This window comes from Pecten maximus, chromosome 7 (assembly GCF_902652985.1).
Source record: "Pecten maximus chromosome 7, xPecMax1.1, whole genome shotgun sequence".
Lineage (NCBI taxonomy): Eukaryota > Metazoa > Mollusca > Bivalvia > Pectinida > Pectinidae > Pecten > Pecten maximus.
In genome coordinates, this window is record NC_047021.1 from 12,047,886 (window position 1) to 12,064,853 (window position 16,968).

At 38.3% G+C, this 16,968-nt stretch overlaps 1 protein-coding gene across 1 annotated transcript in view; it reads left to right on the plus strand.

Moving 5' to 3' along the window:
* The window catches only part of LOC117331619 (FERM domain-containing protein 4A-like), a 169,438-nt gene that overhangs the window by 10,481 nt on the left and 141,989 nt on the right, over positions 1–16,968 (plus strand). The gene's annotated exons all lie outside the window — the stretch shown is intronic.

Consider the following 16,968-nt stretch of genomic DNA (forward strand, 5'->3'; position numbering starts at 1 on the left):
TATATACAGACTGGTGTAGGTCTATGTTGGGGTGGGTATATATAGACTGGTGTAGGTCTGTGTCGGGGTGGGTATATAGACTGGTGTAGGTCTGTGTTGGTGTGGGTATATATAGACTAGTGTAGGTCTGTGTTGGGGTGGGTATAGACTGGTGTAGGTCTGTGTTGGGGTGGGTATATAGACTGGTGTAGGTATGTGTTGGGGTGGGTATATATAGACTGGTGTAGGTCTGTGTCGGGAAGGGTATATAGACTGGTGTAGGTCTGTGTTAGGGTGGGTGTAGGTCTGTGTTAGGGTTGGTATAGACTAGTGTAGGTCTGTGTTAGGGTGGGTGTAGGTCTGTGTTAGGGTTGGTATAGACTAGTGTAGGTCTGTGTTAGGGTGGGTATATAGACTGGTGTAGGTCTGTGTTGGTGTGGGTATATATAGACTGGTGTAGGTCTGTGTTGGGGTGGGTATAGACTGGTGTAGGTCTGTGTTGGTGTGGGTATATATAGACTGGTGTAGGTCTGTGTTGGTGTGGGTATATATAGCCTGGTGTAGGTCTGTGTTGGGGTGGGTATATATAGACTGGTGTAGGTATGTGTTGGGGTGGGTATATAGACTGGTTTAGGTCTGTGTTGGGGTGGGTATATATAGACTGGTGTAGGTCTGTGTTGGGGTGGGTATATAGACTGGTTTAGGTCTGTGTTGGGAGGGGTATATATAGACTGGTGTAGGTATGTGTTGGGGTGGGTATATATAGACTGGTGTAGGTCTGTGTTGGGGTGGGTATATAGACTGGTTTAGGTCTGTGTTGGGGTGGGTATATATAGACTGGTGTAGGTCTGTGTTGGGGTGGGTATATAGACTGGTTTAGGTCTGTGTTGGGGTGGGTATAGACTGGTGTAGGTCTGTGTTGGGGTGGGTATATATAGACTGGTGTAGGTCTGTGTTGGGGTGGGTATAGACTGGTGTAGGTCTGTGTTGGGGTGGGTATATAGACTGGTGTAGGTCTATGTTGGGGTGGGTGGTCTGTGTTGGGAGGGGTATATATAGACTGGTGTAGAGCTGTGTGGGGGTGGGTATAGACTGGTGTAGGTCTGTGTTGGGGTGGGTATATAGACTGGTGTAGGTCTATGTTGGGGTGGGTGGTCTGTGTTGGGAGGGGTATATATAGACTGGTGTAGAGCTGTGTGGGGGTGGGTATAGACTGGTGTAGGTCTGTGTTGGGGTGGGTATATAAACTGGTGTAGGTCTGTGTTGGGTTGGGTATATAGACTGGTGTAGAGCTGTGTGGGGGTGGGTATAGACTGGTGTAGGTCTGTGTTGGGTTGGGTATATAGACTGGTGTAGAGCTGTGTTGGGGTGGGTATAGACTGGTGTAGGTCTGTGTTGGGTTGGGTATATAGACTGGTGTAGGTATGTGTTGGGGTGGGTATAGACTGGTGTAGGTCTGTGTGGGGCTGGATATAGACAGATGTAGAGCCTTATTGGGTTGGTATATAATGAACAGGTAGTCGGGTATCATATCTAATTTGTGATGTTGAGTAGATTAGTTGATGTATAATTCATAGTAGGTAATACAGTTCCATTAGACTTTCCTGTACAGGTTGTTTTATTACACATGTTGCATTATTTACCATGGGATCCTTTGATCTGGTCAGCGACACAGTCTGTAGTGCATTACTGCAGTGCATCAAGTCAGCCACTACAATACAACTACAGCTGTATTCTGGTAACACAAAGCACAGATGATGCGAGTAATCTCAGGACTCCACATTCAATCCTGACGAGAACATACTGACAGATCTATCGCGCCTGAGAAACTGATCCTGTGCAAGAATTTCATGTATATCATATATATATCTTTTTGGCAAAAGTTTATGAAATATTGACAGCCTGTTCATATTGTAAATGTTTTGGTGTTTTGGCATCCCTTCTGCCAAGTTATCTTACACTTTATATGTAGTAACTTGGCAGGAGCTGGCTTCTGTTGGAAGAAACGGATGTGTAACTTACAATGTCAGTTGTTGTTGTCTCTGTAAAATATCATTGTTCTGGCTGAAGTTTCTACTGTAGAATCGGTGATAATGAGAAAATAAAGACAATGATTATGAGCTACTACATTGTATATGTGTACCTTCATGTATAGCTAGACATATAGGTAAATAGAGCAGTGTATTCTTTATCAGTGGCAACAAAACATAATGTTTTAAATTAATTTTAATCAAAAAATATTGCTGAACATTGATAGTTAAGTTGATGAGGATTTATGGAATGAATTACAGTCGCTGAACTATATAATATGAGGGAAAATCGATGGAATTGATTTATAGGAGCAACAATAAAAAATCTGTTGGAAACCTCGTGGAATAATTTGATAGTGACTGCTCAGCTAGGACCTGTACATTCATTAGATATGATGTAAAAATCATATTTACTTAGCTACAGAATTGTTGGCTTTGGTATACATGTAAATATACAGTGGTAGAATTGATTGGGCTTTGCTGTACGTAATTGATCAGAGAGCTTTATGAGAACCAATATGATGTGTTGAAGTGCTTAACTAAACCAACTATAGAAGGATTGACCCTGCGATGGTCTGTACCACTGCTGTGATGGATGTACAATGCCCATTATCCTAGGTTTTTTAGCTGTAAGCCACACAGCAGATACTCTATGTTTGATTGACATGCAAATATTACCAGCTGTCCAGTGATGCTTTCTCCTTTGGTCTCACTGTAGGTGGAGTATACCTAAGGGAGAGGGTATGTAGATTTGTAAAGTGGGGGTGGGGGGTGGGGGGACAGAGATATACAGACCACAGGAGGAGGATTATCCACTTCCTCTCTTCACCTCAACATCTACAGATTTTAATGCTTGATTAGTGATGATAGAAAGCAGAGAAAAAAACAATTACATTGTGGCACTCCAAGGGATCAAATTTGAGGTTTTATCATTTCATCTTAACACACACTTTCCTGAGTTGGATATATAACACACATACTCTCTAGTCTTCCTGAGTAGGGTAACACACAGATTATCTTGTCTTTCTGAGTAGGGTAACACACAGACTCTCTAGTCTTCCTGAGTAGGGTAACACACAGATTATCTTGTCTTCCTGAGTAGGGTAACACACAGACTCTCTTGTCTTCCTGAGTAGGGTAACACACAGGTTATCTTGTCTTCCTGAGTAGGGTAACACACAGACTCTCTAGTCTTCCTGAGTAGGGTAACACACATACTCTCTAGTCTTCCTGAGTAGGGTAACACACAGACTCTCTAGTCTTTCTGAGTAGGGTATAACGCACAGTCTCTCTAGTCTTCCTGAGTAGGGTAACACACAGACTCTCTTGTCTTCCTGAGTAGGGTAACACACAGACTCTCATGTCTTCCTGAGTAGGGTAACACACAGACTCTCTAGTCTTTCTGAGTAGGGTATAACGCACAGTCTCTCTAGTCTTCCTGAGTAGGGTAACACACAGACTCTCTTGTCTTCCTGAGTAGGGTAACACACAGACTCTCATGTCTTCCTGAGTAGGGTAACACACAGACTCTCTAGTCTTTCTGAGTAGGGTTATACGCACAGTCTCTCTAGTCTTCCTGAGTAGGGTAACACACAGACTCTCTTGTCTTCCTGAGTAGGGTAACACACAGACTCTCTTGTCTTCCTGAGTAGGGTAACACCCATACTCTCTAGTCTTCCTGAGTAGGGTAACACCCATACTCTCTTGTCTTCTTGAGTAGGGTAACACACAGACTCTCTAGTCTTTCTGAGTAGGGTATAACGCACAGTCTCTCTAGTCTTCCTGAGTAGGGTAACACACAGACTCTCTTGTCTTCCTGAGTAGGGTAACACACAGACTCTCTTGTCTTCCTGAGTAGGGTAACACACAGACTCTCTAGTCTTCCTGAGTAGGGTAACACCCATACTCTCTTGTCTTCTTGAGTAGGGTAACACACAGACTCTCTAGTCTTTCTGAGTAGGGTATAACGCACAGTCTCTCTAGTCTTCCTGAGTAGGGTAACACACAGACTCTCTTGTCTTCCTGAGTAGGGTAACACACAGACTCTCTAGTCTTCCTGAGTAGGGTAACACACAGACTCTCTAGTCTTCCTGAGTAGGGTAACACACAGACTCTCTTGTCTTCCTGAGTAGGGTAACACACAGACTCTCTTGTCTTCCTGAGTAGGGTAACACACAGACTCTCTTGTCTTCCTTAGTAGGGTAACATACAGGCTCTCTAGTCTTCCTGAGTAGGGTAACACTGTTGGAGGCATCCTGTTAAGCTAATAAGAACCATGAAAAAACATGAATATTTTTTTCTAATAAAGAATCACCAATTACATTTATTTGTAAATATAGCATCTTCACAGAATTGTCAATTTTTAAAAAATCAATGACTGTTTTGTTTCAAGATATCTGATTTGTTTTTTATCTTATCTATCGGTAATCTTATACTCATGTCATGATCACTTGTTTAAAATGTCTTTTTGGTCAAAGTTGTAAGAGCTGTTACAGGGTCTTGGTATAGTTAGGGATTTGGGACCCATGCTTTTATGTATTTAGTGGGCTATATAGTAAGCAAAAGCAACAACTGTCATTGTCAGTATATTATCTCATCATGAACATACAGCTGATGGGGTCGATCAGGAGAATGTTAGGGAGGGGTGCACTGATGGGAGGGTGAACACTGATCACCCAAGTGTGTCAGCAACAATTTGGCTCTTCTAGATCTTTTACTACTTAGCAGACTCTGAATCCTGTGTGATACCAGGTAAGCAACCAAAGAGGGGTTATGTGATTCTCACAGGGATCACAAGCTTGGTGCCAAACTGATTCACAGCTAGGAAATGTGATGAACTTAGCAGAAATATTTGAGGAAAAACAAATAACATCATAGATAATTGCATTTTGTCTTTTTGTTTTCATCAAGACTGTCACACATCTGTTGGTATCCTATAGTGGTCAGGGTCTGTCACACATCTGTAGGTATCCCATATAGTGGTCAGGGTCTGTCACACATCTGTAGGTATCCTATAGTGGTCAGGGTCTGTCACACATCTGTAGGTATCCTATATAGTGGTCAGGGTCTGTCACACATCTGTAGGTATCCTATATAGTGGTCAGGGTCTGTCACACATCTGTAGGTATCCTATATAGTGGTCAGGGTCTGTAACACATCTGTAGGTATCCTATATAGTGGTCAGGGTCTGTCACACATCTGTAGGTATCCTATATAGTGGTCAGGGTCTGTCACACATCTGTAGGTATCCTATATAGTGGTCAGGGCCTGTCACACATCTGTAGGTATCCTATATAGTGGTCAGGGTCTGTCACACATCTGTAGGTATCCTATAGTGGTCAGGGTCTGTCACACATCTGTAGGTATCCTATATAGTGGTCAGGGTCTGTCACACATCTGTAGGTATCCTATATAGTGGTCAGGGTCTGTCACACATCTGTAGGTATCCTATAGTGGTCAGGGTCTGTCACACATCTGTAGGTATCCTATATAGTGGTCAGGGTCTGTCACACATCTGTAGGTATCCTATATAGTGGTCAGGGTCTGTCACACATCTGTAGGTATCCTATATAGTGGTCAGGGTCTGTCACACATCTGTAGGTATCCTATAGTGGTCAGGGTCTGTCACACATCTGTAGGTATCCTATAGTGGTCAGGGTCTGTCACACATCTGTAGGTATCCTATATAGTGGTCAGGGTCTGTCACACATCTGTAGGTATCCTATATAGTGGTCAGGGTCTGTCACACATCTGTAGGTATCCTATATAGTGGTCAGGGTCTGTCACACATCTGTAGGTATCCTATATAGTGGTCAGGGTCTGTCACACATCTATAAGTATCCTATAGTGGTCAGGGTCTGTTACACATCTGTAGGTATCCTATATAGTGGTCAGGGTCTGTCACACATCTGTAGGTATCCTATATAGTGGTCAGGGTCTGTCACACATCTGTAAGTATCCTATATAGTGGTCAGGGTCTGTCACACATCTGTAGGTATCCTATAGTGGTCAGGGTCTGTCACACATCTGTAGGTATCCTATAGTGGTCAGGGTCTGTTACACATCTGTAGGTATCCTATAGTGGTCAGGGTCTGTTACACATCTGTAGGTATCCTAGTGGTCAGGGTCTGTCACACATCTGTAGGTATCCTATAGTGGTCAGGGTCTGTCACACATCTGTAGGTATCCTATAGTGGTCATGGTCTGTCACACATGTGTAGGTATCCTATAGTGGTCAGGGTCTGTCACACATCTGTAGGTATCCTATAGTGGTCATGGTCTGTCACACATCTGTAGGTATCCTATAGTGGTCATGGTCTGTCACACATCTGTAGGTATCCTATATAGTGGTCAGGGTCTGTCACACATCTGTAGGTATCCTATAGTGGTCAGGGTCTGTCACACATCTGTAGGTATCCTATATAGTGGTCAGGGTCTGTCACACATCTGTAGGTATCCTATAGTGGTCAGTGTCTGTCACACATCTGTAGGTATCCTATAGTGGTCAGGGTCTGTCACACATCTGTAGGTATCCTATAGTGGTCAGTGTCTGTCACACATCTGTAGGTATCCTATAGTGGTCAGGGTCTGTCACACATCTGTAGGTATCCTATAGTGGTAAGAGTCTGTCATACATTTCCTGTAGCAGTATCCTGTAGTGGTCAGGGTCTATCAGTCACACATTTGTAGGAATCCTTAAGTCTGTCTTTGTGTTGTTTTTTCTGTCCATAAATCTTCCCTGAAATTACCTCAGAATCCAAGTCATTAATTATCATTTCAAATAGTTATCTAAAAAAGGAATGTTCTACCACAATAACCCCAGTTTATAATCACCTAAAATATTCATTGAACTGAATTGTTAGTTGAAAAAGTATTTGTGAATGATCTAAATGATATCACACAGTTAATGGCTTATAAAACCCACGACTAACATAATGTGTTTTTGGAAATTGGTGCCATTTAACTTCATATTCCATTTAACGACATTCTTCTCCAAACTACAGCCGAATGCACAGCCAAACTGATTAGGATGGATATTTTTGTTACATAATTCTATAACATTTGCAATTAAACTTCTAATGTCAGGATATTATAGGACTTCTGATATGGATGGAATATCATGAAATAATTTGTAATGTAGAACGTTAACTATAAACATTCCTGATGTGATAAATTTAACCAAGTTATCACTAAATTATCTTCACTTTTCAATTTCACAGATACATAAAGAGTAAAAAGATATGAATTCCATGCCTTGTGTATTTTTTTTTCTTATTATCCCCTCGCGAAGAAAGTCGGGGAGGGGATATATATAGCGTTCCGTTCGTACGTACGTACGTATGTTCACTTTTTGTCAGCGCTTTTGCAACTTCATTTTTGAACGGATTCTGACCAAACTTCATATATGGGTCCAGCATGGGAATACCTCGAAACGAGTTCGTGATTCAGGGTGCCAAGGTCAAGGTCAAGGTCACCGTTACTATTTATAGAAAATCTTTGTCAGCACTCTTGCAACTTCATTTCTGAACGGATCCTGACCAAACTTCATATATGGGTCCAGCATGGGAATACCTCAAACGAGTTCATGTTTCAGGGTGCCAAGGTCAAGGCCAATGTCACTGTTACTATTTATAGAAAATTTTGTCAGCGCTGTAATGCGACTTCATTTTTGAACGGATCCTGACCAAACTTCATATATGAGTCAATTAAACCTTCTGAACAAAGGAAAATGCTTATAAGTTATATATGCGTTTAGATACACACATAATTATAATAACTATCAGGAAATGAAGTTGCTAGTGTGATGCTAACCAGATACTGTTGAATGCATAACAATATATACCATATTTATCTGCCAATGAGCCCATGCCTGATAATAAGCCCATTCATGTCTATTGCAGTTCAGTGCAAATGACAACTGATGTTATTTCAATGTCCTGCAATAACCCCACCCCCCATTTTGCATCAGAGTTCATGTGTTAGCACGCGAGGGGATTTGTATCGTTTGCGATGCCTTGTTGAAAAAAGAAACTCAACTTACTTGTGTTTGATGATATGAAAATAAAAAAAAAGGTGCAGAAAATGTAGCATACTATACCAGGTACATATACTTTTAACCTATGCCCCAGGATTGTTTATAGTGTACATGTTATACATAATATTAACATCTCTCCCTTCTTCAGCTTATTGAACTTTGTCTGTGAATAAATTAGTGTATATATGCAGTAAAAAAAGGCTCAATGGTAATAAGCGTTGAAATCAGCTGCATATAATTAATGGCGTCATCTCTTTGTAACATTACAAAATGTCAACTAGATGGCGCCATTTTGAAAGGACTGATCAATGCAATTTTAGCATTTTCTAGTTACCTGATGATTGCTGTACTAAAAGCTAATGTCATGTGAGTATTTTGTCAAAAACTAAGACTGAATATTGCCAAAATTGGTGCATATTTAACTTTTCCACAAGTTAGGCTATACAACAAATGGCAAGTGTAAAGCTCCTATAGAACATTCGACCACGTCACTACTAAATCTGTGGGCAAACTTGATTCTGACGTGCCGGTGTGCTGGTGTGATGATGGCAAGGCGGCAAAATTACTTGATTGTGTCCCAAATATGCACACGCTATTTCAGCACGTGTCGATCAGCGTAAATTCCTACCGGTTTGAAAACACTGGCACATCAGCAAACAAGATGACAACATGTTCAACTGAAAGTTTAGATGAAGTGAGAAGTTAGAGAATTCCAACTTGTTTTGAACCTGTTAGGCTATTTTAGTCATAATATTTGGCAAAATAATTATAAGTTGATTTTGAATGTTGTGCAGCGTTCAATGTTTACAATGCTTTTGAAATATGTTTATGTTTTGGAATATGTCGGCCATATTGCAACTGAGCGCAGCTTTGCTTGAATGTATATGTGCGGCATGCGCAACAAGCTCAAAACCGACAACCAGCACAAACGGCAAGCTAGAATCAAGTTCGCCCAGTGTCAGTACACCCTGTGCTTGACAACCACAGTTAATCTGAGACGGAAATTGTGGATTGTGAATATATCAATTAATGAAAAATACAAAAGGCATTAAACAAAAATGTTGAAATGTTTTTTAAATTTTGTTAACTATATTGGTGTTTTTTCACTGGAATCATATCATCTTAGCAACCACAACTGTCGGGAGTTACCAACGCCGCAAGATATCCCGACTGTTATTTTCTTTGTACGGTATATTTCAACGATTTGTTTGATGTAAATGTAAGGATTGTTCATTCCAGTATGTTCGTTGCCAACTGCAGGCATGCTACGTACCATATACAAAATGGGATTCAATCCTTTAGTAATTGGTAAATTTATTCGTTACGACTTATACAGCTGGATCAATATTTCCTCCAAAAAACAAGATGATGCTATTTACATTGGTACAATGAATGATACAGGTGTATTTTTGCTTGATCTTATGTTACAGAGCCTGCAGAAACAGTAAGATAAACAAAGGTAATGGAGAATGCTACTAGGTAATTACTAGAGATGAAAGCCATGGTGACCTGATTGTTATCAATCTTAGCTATACATTATACATACCGTCCTATAATTTCTGGTCTAGCTCACATCCGATGGAATTTCTAAAGCCTTGAATCGATCTCTTTGCTTTGATCATTGCATTTTAACATAACTTATTAAAAAGCTAATGTGGCTGATGATTCTTTCAAGTATATGTTATCTTGGTGAAAATTTGCTAAAAAAATGTTTGGTAATATGATATTCCCCTGTCATATGTACATATTGACTGGTAATGTTTGATTAATATTTGACACATATTAGTATAAACATTATATCATTAATTAACACCTGTAACTAGCTACCAGTCAAGTTTCTGGTTGAAGCAAATCTACAATCAAAGAGCTATTCAATTTGACATATATAAATGGGTAATGACTCCTTATGAGTCTGCTCTTGTCTATTGCAGTTAACCAAATATTATTTCATTGTCCTAAAATAAGCCCAATTCTTAGTTTTATCAAAGTTTGATTGTGCACCCTTCAGGCTTACTACAGGATGCACACAGTTTCATTTTAAGGCAAATTAGTTTAATGAATGTTAAGTTGTAACAAGTGAGTGAGTAACAGATGGGTTATTCCCAGGAGCCACATATCATGAAAGGTTGGTTGGTGGAATATCTTGAGACTGCCCCAGGATGGAGTTATGCCCCCTTTCTCCATATGGTCTTTTGTTCTGTAGGGTAACATGTAGTGCTGTCTCTTGATTTGCTATGTGATAATCAATAATCAGGGCACCCAGTTGACCCTTGAAAGTATTTGACTCTTGGGTTTGAAGGGACATGACTATTTGACAAATTTTGACTCTTAGGGTTTCTGAGAAATTCTAACTAATAACTTCTGAAATTGTTTAAAAGTCAGTATTCAAGGGTCAACATGAAAAACTGTTGATTGTTTACAATAATATGATGTGAAATCTGTCTCACTTTAACATGGTGTTAGTGTAAAAGGATGCATACTTATGTTTTGTCCCTTTCCTAGTAATGATATCCTGTAATGTAAACGCACAGAAGGAAACAAACTCTTGAATTGAGTCACCGCTGGTTAGATTTTTATGTCTGGATCCTTTGTCTACTCCTACAGGACTACATTCATGATCAGATTGTCTTAATACTCCTACAGGACTACATGCATGATCAGATTGTATTAAAACTCCTACAGGGCTACATTCATGATCAGATTGTATTAATACTCCTACAGGGCTACATTCATGATCAGATTGTCTTAATACTCCTACAGGGCTACATTCATGATCAGATTGTCTTAATACTCCTACAGGGCTACATTCATGATCAGATTGTATTAATACTCCTACAGGGCTACATACATGATCAGATTGTCTTAATACTCCTACAGGCTACATTCATGATCAGATTGTCTTAATACTCCTACAGGGCTACATTCATGATCAGATTGTATTAATACTCCTACAGGGCTACATACATGATCAGATTGTCATAATACTCCTACAGGCTACATTCATGATCAGATTGTCTTAATACTCCTACAGGGCTACATTCATGATCAGATTGTCTTAATACTCCTACAGGCTACATTCATGATCAGATTGTCTTCATACCCATATATACAGGATTACATTCATGATCAGATTGTTTATCTGATGGATATAAAAAAAGGTGTGGCTGATGAAATGTTTATTATCAGGGTGAAGTTTAGTGATTCTGTATCAAAGCTCTGTCCAAACATCTCCGTAGGATATGTTCAATTGTACATTAAGTACCATGTCTTCAGAATGCTGAATCTAGATTTGAAATTACATAATTTTTTTTATATTCATATCCCTACAAACATCTCAACACATGTTCTAGTTCTAGGATATTGTGTCAAGGTAATTCAATAGGATCAATTAATTCTAGAATAGAGGTTGTATCAAAAGGGTGTTCCCTTTGACAAGTAAAAAGGATTAAACTCATCAGATATTAAATGAAAACACATCTCCAGTTTTGCATTCCTTTAACTTCATGATGAATTCTCCATCACAGTTGAGAGTTTGCTGCAGAAAAAAAAAAGACTTGAATTCTGACCCAAAACAGTTGGATACCATCAGATATATCATTGCCAGGTTTGAGGGTCATTTTGTCACTGTTTTGTAATGTTAATCCTATATCAGTCTTATTTACACTTAACACACCTGATCTTGATTTGAAGAACATATGGAAACCCTGAAGTATTGCCCACTTCAAAACTTAGTATAAACAGGAGTGGCACCTGACTGGACCTATCTGGTTGGTGTACCAGTTGTGGCCTACCAATCATTGACCCTAGGTACGGAACATTCAGGCTCCTAGTATCACCTGTCTGAACCGTGTCGGTGGAAGTAAGTAGCTCTTGTAAGAAAGAGGTCTTCTGTTGCCATTAAAAGCTTACTGTTGAGGTTCTTTTGGGTAGAATTATCCTTAATTTCCATGGTCATTTGATTAACATTGTTTTCTTTGAAGTCTTTTCAGCTTTAAGATGTAATCCAAATGCAGTGGATGTCCATTATTATTATTTCAGATATTCCACTTATAATATTTTTTCCATGATCCAGATTTTCTTTTAGAATAAAATGGTCATCATGAAATCCCTGTATGATGTAGTTGTTCTGAATTATTTTGAGATGTAATTACCCAAGGTAAGTGTCTGTATCTGACACATGTCTTCATATGACCCTATAACTAGTTGACAAATTAAATATTCTAACTCAAAATAAATAGAAAGATGGCAAAGCATGAACACAATATTGATTGCGGAGAGACCCTTGGAATGGTACAAATAAGATCAGGTGTTACAGGAGAGTAAGCGTCTTTAAGGTCAAATTTGGGTCACATACATCCTCAAACAGAGAAGAACTGCCGCCACAGTGACATTGTATGCTAGAACATCAACATGGGGACCTAGTAAAGCATGTTCTCGCAATTGAATGACTTTTTATTGTACATTTGTAAAATTGTGAATCAAGCACTCATATAAATGAACAATTAGGCTCATAAATTGATAGTCATTGATTGTCTTTTGCATATATATATATCTTATCTGCAAAAGAAAAAAAAGACATTTTTGTTATCAGTTTTTTGAGCACAAGATTGGACAAAGTTAATCATATGATAAAGATATGAAAGAAAATATGTGAATCTGCATAGTATCTTGACATTTTTTTGGTTAAAAATATCTTATGACTTTGATAAAGTGAGATTGGTGAATGTCTGCAGATAATACTGTGTGGTATTGCAGGTAGTTTAGGCAGGTAATGTGTAGAGGTGCAGGCTTCCCTACACATGTTATCACACAACAGGTGGGGGATGCTGGAGGGACTACAGGATGTGTAAATATAACCTCAGTATCACCATATCTCCCCCGTCTCCTCCAGATTTGATTACACAAGACAACTGTACTCTGACAAAATTTTAGGTAAATACACTATAGCAAAATATCTCTCTATGGTATTTAGTTTTTCGGGATCAAAAGGTTCTAGTAACCATATGCATTCTCTAAGTATTCTGTGCAAATCAGTTTCATGATTTGAAAAAAAAGAAGGTATTTTGAAACTGGAAAAATAAAATAAAAATTCAAACCTTTTATCATTAAATTTTAGAATTGTCAAAAGTAGAATGATAGATTGTGATTTTGGTAAATTAGTGTACATTAATCAGCACTGACACTTTCAATTGCTAAATTAAAGCATCATTTCAAGGAATTTTATGCCCTAACTCAACCAAAGTGATATTTTCACAAAATCTTGTTGGTGACATCGATTGATTTCGCTGTTATGTTAATGTTGGGGTTGGCCTGTCATGTTTACAATGCAGGGCTACAATTCACTGCGTTGTATGATGTAATTGATTTGCGAGCTGATTAAGAATCGACTCCATATTTGGTTTTGCACCTATTGGTTAGTGATATACTCATGCACTTAAAACTAGTATAGCGTGTTCTCATGCTAGTAATCTAACCGTGTAATCATGTTGATATAAGGCCCTGATTACCTCCCTTGGAAAATATCATGAACATTTTAGTAATATTTTTCAAAATGATTTTGTTCGGATGTCATTATTTCTCATTGTGAATAAAGAAGTCTTTAAATAACCACATACTCCTGTTAATAGAGTAGTTGTAAAATATGAAACAGACTTTGGTAGCTGTACATGTTGATTGTATGAAACATAGAATCTCCAGAGGCTTAGTAACCGAATTCCATGCTTCATGTACATCTCTTGAGGAAAGAATCAAACTGTTTCATACATTTTACATGACATTGGTTTACACAGTGTTTCAGGATTAAAGAGGATCCATAAATTGGCATTGGATAAGATGATAAACTTTGGCATAGATCCCCTTGGGGTTACTGTCAGGGTGTCCTAGAGTTTACGTGAGGTACAGACACCCGATCCACCAGCTTAACAGGATGTTTGGAGGAACTACACTAAACTGTAGGGTCAGTCATACAATGGGTTTATTATGTCATGCTTCCCCTGATCTCATCCCTTGTCACAATATCTGAGCCACAGAGGAACACAGATAATATAATATTTATTCTAAACAGAATTAATCTCTCTCCTGTGGTAGTAAGCCTTGCTCAAACAGACCTTAGGAAGTGAATGGATTAGGTTATGGTGACACAGGTGGTAGAACAGTGGCTAATTATTACTGTGTGGTCTTGAATTGCTGGAGTGAATGTCATTTGTTCTGGCATAGCAAAGTGAATGAATTGAGAAGAAAATATTCCATTTGGCCTTTACAAGGCTTGTACATACTTATTTGTGTATTGCATTGGTGATCACATTTGACAAAGACAGTATTAGGGATAAGATTAGGACAAATGTACAATACATATTATTTTCAAAAAGTTGATATCCAAGAGTACTAGTAGCTGACTCAGTAACTGGAGGTATTGGATCCTCAGTTTATTTCAGTCTGTCAGTTCCAATTTAGACTGGTTATATCATATATTGCTTTATTAGAGGTCTATTAATGGAATATCGTTCTATTTCATTTTATTTTTTAACCCTCTAACTACCTGGGTTTGATTCGACTTGAAAAGGTATGGGTCATCACCTACTTGACCACTTTTCATTGGGCTTTCTAAGTTTATTGCATGCTTCCCTTCTGGCCAAGGAGAGTGATAAATAAAAGTTTCATCTTATTTCATAACTGCTGTAAAATAAATAAAGTTAAATTGATGTATGTCTTTATGAAAGTCTGACACTTTCATTTGTAAAGCAATACTTTGTGTTAGTAGTACTGTGAGAGCCTATTGTATACACCAGGCCCGGAGGTGTTTATACCCAAAAGGCCCTGCTGCTAGTCTAATGGAGTCAGGCAAGTCATAAAGGGAGGATGTTGTATATATAATAATACATGTACCCCTCCGATGACCTGGAAACCTGGGCGAGACCCTGTAACAGTTCACCTGGTAGGGCATTTTTAAATGATGAACAGGATACATTAAAAAGGACGAGGTTTTTAGTTTTTTGGCAGAGAGATAACTTCATATTTTTGGTTTCTGTTGGGAAAGATTTGAATTCACCAGAGATAGAGTGTTCTGTGGTTTTCATCATATGAGATAAACTCACCTTGATACCTACATATGATATAACTGACATATAGGTGGTAGTTATATATAAATATAGACATCAGGTATACCAACTATAGATTAGAGCTGCTTCAACATTCCCACAAGTATGTTTCATGAATGAAACATTGCTGGTATATTTATAGGCGTCGTATTACAGACAAAACATTCACCAAGACATCTGACTTTACATTTAGTATGGTTGACCTCTGTGTAAAGGTCACATCTGTTACCTGTCAAGCTGTCCCTAGGGAACAAAACCCATCCCCTACTGGACTATATACCTGACTGACCAGAGTTCATGTCATTCTAGGTCATGTGGCCTGAGCTGTCACACATTGATTGGTTTGACTTGTATAGGTCATAGAAGGCAGGGAATACCAAGAACAGATAACTCTGTATGTGATATTTGGAGTTTATGATATCAATGGTTATTTGTGGTACAATATATAATACAAGAATGGCAGAGACGATACATAACTCTGTATGTGATATTTGGAGTTTATGATATAAGTACCCGATAGTTTTGTGGTACAATATAATATATAAAAAAACAAAAAAGTGGCAGGGGCAGATAACTCTGTGTATGATATTTGGAGTTTATGATATAAGTACCCGATAGTTTTGTGGTACAATATATAATATAAAAAATGGCAGGGGCAGATTACTCTGTATGTGATATTTGGAGTTAATTATATAAGTGGTTATTTGTGGTAAAATGTATATAATACAAAAAAAAAGAAAGGGGCATATTAACCATGTTCACGATGCAGTAAGGGCTGGTTGTTACAAGGGTTGGGGTGGGGGGTAGGTTAAAGAAAACCCAACATCATGTGAATCTGCAGGACTATATTCCTATCCTGATTATTTTTCATTTTTATGCCTAAAAACTAAAAAAAAAATCTTAAAGTGCAAAAAAGTCCACATATGTTGTCATGGTAAATGAACTTGAGTCAAGTCCTATTTGAAAATATCTATAATTAGGACCAGGCTGAGGCATATTGTATGTTCTCACTGATGACATGCATTAAATGGAGGATATTATAATTATGTAGCACCATGTATTATCAAGTATCCCTTAACTTAACATGTGGTATACTGTTGTAACATTAACAGGCACCTGTCATCCTCTGTAGAGTATATAGAAACATGTACCCGGTATTGATTTACCTCGGTTATGAGCTGGTGAACTATTCATAACACTGCAAATATCAATAGTCACCAACTAATATTTGTTTGTTTTTTTTGACAGTATTGAACAAAAATTATGAAATGCGCATATATACCATGCATTTAAATACAGAGTAAAATGGTTTTGTTGTATGTCAGGTGAAGCAAGTTTTTATTCAAATCTGTAATTCGATTTTTCAGGTACAAGTTACATGTGGCTGGGTTTTTAAAGAGATTATATCACTGATGATATAGCACACCTGGTCTTATTCAGACTACATTTAGGTATTAATAAGCAAAATTCCATTTGTACATTTATTGATTGATGAAATTCCACTTATCTAGGAAATCACCAAATAATGAAACTTGTAGATGTATACAGATGTCTGCATAATCTACACTGAAAATGCATCTATTGCAAATACTGGTGTATTACCACAGAACATGACTGGTAATATTATATAGATCTGTTGAATGGCAAAGAATTGTTAATAACTGTACTACTGTTGACTATGGGAATGATGACAATACAGTCATGTCGGAATTTTAATTAAGTGAACGGATCTTCAGTTACATCAGGCACATGGGGACATAGATTGGTCGTAATAGATCAATCTCGTACTCTCCATTGTCAGGAGACGAACTAATTAGATATAGTTCTG